The following is a 6,209-nucleotide window of genomic DNA, read 5'->3' on the forward strand; positions in this document are numbered from 1 at the left end:
CTGTTGTTGCTGGATCTGTTGTCTGAACTACGCTTTTTCTCGTGCCGAAGTTATGCCTGATAACGCCTGTGATGTACCGCAGCGCATCATCGCCTTCATAGGTATTACCGTCTTCATCCCTTATAGCCGTTTGCGAGTTTCTAGTTTTAGCTCCGAGTGCTTTTATATGGTTCCAGAATCTTTTTGGGGTGCCTTTGTCTCTTTTGTGAATGTTATGCACCCAACATTCACTTCCGCATTTAATTTTCTCTGGCACGAGCTCACTCGCAACCCTTTTCTTTTCTCGGTATGTATTCCATCTAACGAGCACCTCTTCTTCTTGTAATCAAAACTTTTTGGCTTCTCGATGAACCCTAGATGCCTCTTTACGCTCTTCTATAGCTTGTTTAATTTCCTTGTTCCACCACTTACGTGGTTTCCTCTTTCCAATCCAACAATTGTTTTGCCGTGTCCGCCTTATTTCATGCTGCATAACCTCCACCAGTTCCTTATATTCCCAGACTGCTGTAGGAAAAGCCTCAATTTTCTTCTCTATGTTGTTTGCGATCTCTGTTATTTGCTCGTCATTAATTTTTAAAAACTCTGAGGCTATTGGTTCATGTTCTGCGCTGGTATCTCGCCCAAACTTTAATGCTAAACATCTATGATCGCTTCCCAGGCTATTTTTTCATTTTCGTCTATTATCATTTGGTCTAGTTGTTCGTAGACCATTTCTGAGACTAAGGCGTAGTCGATACATGACTGCCTGTTTCCGCATTGCCACGTTACCTGTCCGTGACACTTATTCTCCCTGTTAACTATTATAAGCTTCTGTTCATAACACAAATCCAGCGCTAGAGAGCCGTTGTAATCACTATATCCGTCTAAATCGTCCATGTGCGCGTCCCACTAATATCACCTGGCCCAAGTTACTGAACTCATTAATATCGCTTCTAATGCAGTCGACCAATTCCTTATTTTTTTCTCTGCTATCACTACCTGTCCATAGGTAAGCTACTCCCAGCCACGTCTTTTCACCTTGCCATGTACCACTAATCCATAAATGCTCTTTACATGTCTCGTTTACCCTTCGCCACTTCAGACCTCGCCTAATTAGTACGCCTACGCCTCCGCCTTTCCTTGACCCGGTCATTCTGTTGCACCCTTCCCATACAAAGTTGTCAATAACAGGCGCTGCTCCAAATCTCGTAGATGCGTTTCGGTCAAGGCGTACCCGCTAATCGCTTCATCATTCAGTTGCGTTTGAATTTCCAGCCATTTTTCCTGCTTGCGACCACCCTGCATGTTAATGTAGCTAATTTTACCTTCTCTATTCTTATCCTTTCTGCGTCTTTTTCTGACTCCTGGTCGCCTAATTCTGCCCTTTACTGGTGTTTCGCTATGTTCAATACTCAATCCTACTTCCTGATTGCCTGGGGCCCGCCTAAAAAAGCTACAGCTAGTGCCGCGAATCGACGTCCGACCGGTGTTGCTACACTTTCACTAAAATGTATCCCGTCAACCACAAAAGCGCCTTCGCGGCCTGCTCGGTGCACTTTTCGGTTGATGTCAATGACCGTAAAATTCATTGCTTTAGCTAGAGTCTAAATTTCCCTGTTTACTGCAAGAACTGCCCTTTCAATTTTATAACCCTGCCTTTCAACCTCTGGCACCGTGCACACCGCGATTTGTACTTTGAAACATTCCGCAGGTCGGTGACCCCTTTGGCTATTTGCTTTGTGATCCCTGCTCCTCGTCCGTGCAGTACGTCAATCACTCCGCCCATTATCACCACTAGGTGTCTCTCCTCCATTGTGTCCCACATGCGTTCCTTGGCCTTCGCTATCACCTCTCTAATCGGCTTTCGCGGAAGCGCGCTAACCTGGACTTGTTCGTCTGCCCCTACCCTCTCTGCTATCGCCGGTTCTACTTTACGCATGTTGGAATCCCCAACAAAGACAACTCGGCGCTTTCCTTCCCCCTCATCGCCAAAAGCTGCCCCCGAAGTCACAATGCCCTCCCCTCCTTTCTTATCCTTGCCCTTGGCTTTGTTTTCTTCCCCGGCCGCGTCAGTGGTATCCCCTTCGTGACTATCACTGACGTTTCCGCCACTGCTTCCCGGCGTGGCGGGTTCTGCTGTCTCTGCACTCGCATCGGAGCCAGCTCCGTTCGCGGTGCTCGCCTCGATGCGTTCATCATTGCTTTGCAGAATGGTGGCGCTCTGCTGGATTTCTGCGTTAGCTAGCTTTTCTTCTGCCTCCTTCCTTTGCTTCTGCTCGATTTTAAGGTCCTTTTCAAGCTTTCCAACCCGCTTAGCTAACTTATCCTTGTCTTGCTCTAGGCGGTCTAGCCGCGACCCTAGCACACACATCCTACAGATAAAATCTGCCCCATTTGCTTCGCGGGCTGACTTAAACCGCGTTTCTTCCAGCGCGTAGGAACGCTCGCACTCAGAACAACGCACGCGTGGGTTCCCCCTAGTACCAACCATCATCTCGTACTAACAAGTCGTAGATGTGGCAAAAAAAATTATTATTTACCTACTTTTATCTAAGCGAGAAGACCAAGAAAGTGAAAAAGCATTAAAATAATTTATAAAGAATGCTTGGCTAAGCTAACCCTGCTAAAAAAACCAAAAAGTGAAATATAAAATAACAAAACTTATCTCTTTGGCACGCTGCTCCTGCTGCGCTGAAATGGCACCTCAACTCGACACGTCCGCTGCCGTCGGCTTCACTCACACAACAAACCGACGTTTGAGCAGCGCCATTTGCCGACGCGGGCGACGTCTAGCGTCAGAACATGTTATGCGGCCGGTTTGGACTGTGTGCCTTACAGAGAGCAGGCCGGCCGCACTTCGGTTGTGTCATCTTTGCCGCGCATTATTTCGATTGTTTTCTTCCGTTTCGCTTGTCTTGTGCGGCTTGACTTGTTACATGTTTCACGTGTTCGCGTGAGCGCTCAGTGTGGTGTGCCATGGCAACAGCAAGCCCAGGCAGTGCCAGTGGATGTGGTGTTTCGTCATCGGTAGCGGCGGCAGCCGCGTCTTCTTCGTCGAGACCTGGCGTGATAATCAGCGGTATATTTCATTGTTATTGCTGGGCACATGTGACCGTAGCGTCGATTGAATCTGATCACCATTAGGTTTCGCGGTTGAGGGTTGCCTCATTTAGCAAAAGCAGGCGCGTACGTAGCCGTCGGGCAATGCTTAGAACCAGGCGCCGGCGGCCCGACGACGCGTGTCAGTGGTTGGTAGATATGCGGTGGTTACTCCATACGCTTCTGACGCAACTGAACAGCTCAATCATGCAAAATTTATTGGATCTGGTGCGGTGCAGTGTGCTTATAACCAAATGTGAAAACATAAGCGTGGCGATCGAGCAGCGCGGTACCTGCAGCGAACCGACGCGCGACAGTGATCACAGATGCCAGCGCAACTGATACAGCCCAGGTGCTAGATTTTTATTTTTAGTATTTAGTAGTTATTTATTTATACATACTGTCAATCCCAATAGGGATTATAACAGGACTTGTTATAAAGAGATATTTGTTTACCTATTTTTTACGTTAAAATTTGTTTACCTGGAATGGCTTTTCTTTCGAATGTCTAAATTTGGAACAAGCTTAATTCGCTCACGGTGATCCTTAACGTAGATCGTGCGCGAAGTTTGTATTGAAGATACGGCGTACGGAAGGAATTGTTCATGGGCGCTATCTCTGAAGCGAAATAAGCGAATAATATTGCAGCGTTAGGGCCATCTCTGCTCTTTCTCTAGTTTCTATGCAATGTTCATAATAAAGTAATGTCGAGTCTCAACAATTGTCGAATAAATACATATGCATATGAGTGTAAACCACTAGTGACCGTGAGTGAAAAGCGCTTAGTGGTCAGCGAAGCGGTCACTGCACGCACGTAAGTATTTCACTTGATCGACTGTGCGAATAATTTATTTTTTTTTTCGTTACTGTTAATCTTGCAAGCATGATGGTATTGTCCGCGCGTACCCATGCGAATACCATTTTTTACGTTCTAACTTGCGCGAGCTCATTTAGCGCATTTCTACGCCATGCACAGTAAGCGCATTACGGTTCCCGAACTCTAGCACTGGTGCTAGGCCGCGCTGATGAGGTTGACACGTTCGTTTTTGCATTCTCTTGCTGCCCAAGCACATAGACAACGCTCAAAGATGGGTGAGCTCGATGCAGCACCACACTGTTGAAGTTATTAACTTTATGGGCAGTGCTGCGCAGGGTGCTTGTGAACGCAGAGACAATGTTTTGGTAGACACAGGGTCTGCATACATCTTCCATAGGACACGATTTTTCCAGATAGTTGCGAAGTGTATTTACGGACTAGTTCTTTCGCAGAGTGCTTCAATTTGTCTTATACCGGTGTCACACGTCCACTTTTGATAGCGATCGAGAACTATCTGGATCGGAATGTTCGACCGCGATTGGCTCCCTTCCGCAGATTGAGCAAAGAAGCCAATCGCGACCAAGAAATTTGACCCAGATCGGCCTCGATCACGATCAAACGTGCACCGTGTGGCCCCCGTATTAGGCAGTGGAATGAAGTCGTGTTTGAAGCCTCTGTCACTACATACGAGAAAATATTGCATCGAAGAGCTGACAATTCTCGCAACCTATTGGGAAATGTGCCGAAAAAGGTTTACTAAAATGCGTTATTTTACTGATGTGTGCATTCGTTCACATTAGACTGGAATGCCAAGTCCTCAGGTGATGCAGGAAACCGGCGAAACGTGAACATATCACATCGGCAGTGGTCTCGCGGAGTGCTGTGTTGTGGACAAACTTAGTCCCCAAAATCGTTATTTTCCGCTGGTTGTTTGTGCACCCATAAACTGCACAGTGCTGGCCTGTAGCCTTTTGATGAGTATATATGTCATTATTTACGAGCGTAAGTCATTCGTGACAAAAGTAAACGGAAACATCGAAGGAAAGCTACCACTCCGCAATGCAAGCGCAAGGCAAGCTCACAGTCCAGACCGAACAGGCAACACTGACACCTACTCTCCACGCCAGACCGTCGGAAGCGCCCTCGTGAAAACGTCTATATAAGAAAAGTACCGCCATCTACTCTTTCCTCCGCCACCTCCTCTCCTAAAGCGTTTGCTGTTTTCTTTACTTTTTGCTTGCGAAAGCCAAGTCGACGGTGGCGCACCTAGAAAGTTGAAGCTTTCAGGCCGGGCGCGCGCCGCCGCCGGTGACTGCGGCTACGCAGAGGACTTTCAACATGGCTCTGAGCCGGAAAAAAAGAAAATATAAAGAAGTGAAAAGCGCGCGCTATCATCGTCCAATCGGAGATACAGGATAGAGAGAAGCGGCGTTTATCAAAGGATGGCGGTACTTTTCTTATATAGGGACTTTAGTCGCCGCTCCCGCGGTCTGTAATATTTTGCACTTGACTGTACGCTAATTTGTGCAGCGTACAGCTGCTGTGGCCTGCCTGCCTCGACGTTCCCATAAACAGACGGGCAACACTAACCTATAAATTGCATAGAGCTGCAGTTTTTATAGTATTCAGTTTGGTGGAGTTGCAAAAAGTCCGTCCGGGCCTAATCCGGGCCCGACTGAGGCCCGGGCCGATCGGAGCCCGAAGCTCCTAGATCCGGCCCGGGCCCGAGTCAGCAATTGCTTACCCAGCCCGATTCCGGGTTTTCGGGCTGGCCCGGGCCCGTGCTGTCCCTATTCAATTCCAAAGCCTGCAAATTCCCTAACCTGGGCCGACCCGAGGCAGAGGTGAAGCAGGCTTGAAGTACTCCGCCAACTTGCAAAAATAAGCTTAATATCTTGGGTCCAAATACAACCCGTATCAGATATTAAGCTGATAAGAATACATACTATACTCTGACTCGCGTAGGAGATGTGTACGTTGGCACCATACACGTGGACGCCATCCCGCGTATTTAAACTAGTGCCTACCAATCTGAGTGTCTCCTTACGTCATGCTCTACGTAGGCGCCTTTTCTCAGTTCTGCTCTGAATTGGGTAGGCCGAGTGTTGTACGGTCTGAAGAAGAACAGCGTGCCTATCAAGAACAGCAGCGTGAACAGAAAAGGGAATGGGTGCGGCGGAAGGAGATCACCGACGATGAGAACCCGCATAAGCGTGCCGCCCGCCAAGACCGCGAGGCGGAAAGAAATGCGAATGTGGCCCCGATCCCGCAAACTTGTGACGTCTCAGTGGAGCAATGGTCAGTCACCACATAC

General features: G+C 48.0%; 1 pseudogene; it reads right to left on the bottom strand.

Annotated features, from left to right (window-relative positions):
• Nucleotides 1-5,713: 5,713 nt before the first annotated feature.
• Nucleotides 5,714-5,869, bottom strand: LOC119437886 (U2 spliceosomal RNA; annotated as a pseudogene).
• Nucleotides 5,870-6,209: the final 340 nt, after the last annotated feature.

This window comes from Dermacentor silvarum, chromosome 1 (genome assembly GCF_013339745.2).
Source record: "Dermacentor silvarum isolate Dsil-2018 chromosome 1, BIME_Dsil_1.4, whole genome shotgun sequence".
In the NCBI taxonomy this organism is placed as follows: Eukaryota; Metazoa; Arthropoda; class Arachnida; order Ixodida; family Ixodidae; genus Dermacentor; species Dermacentor silvarum.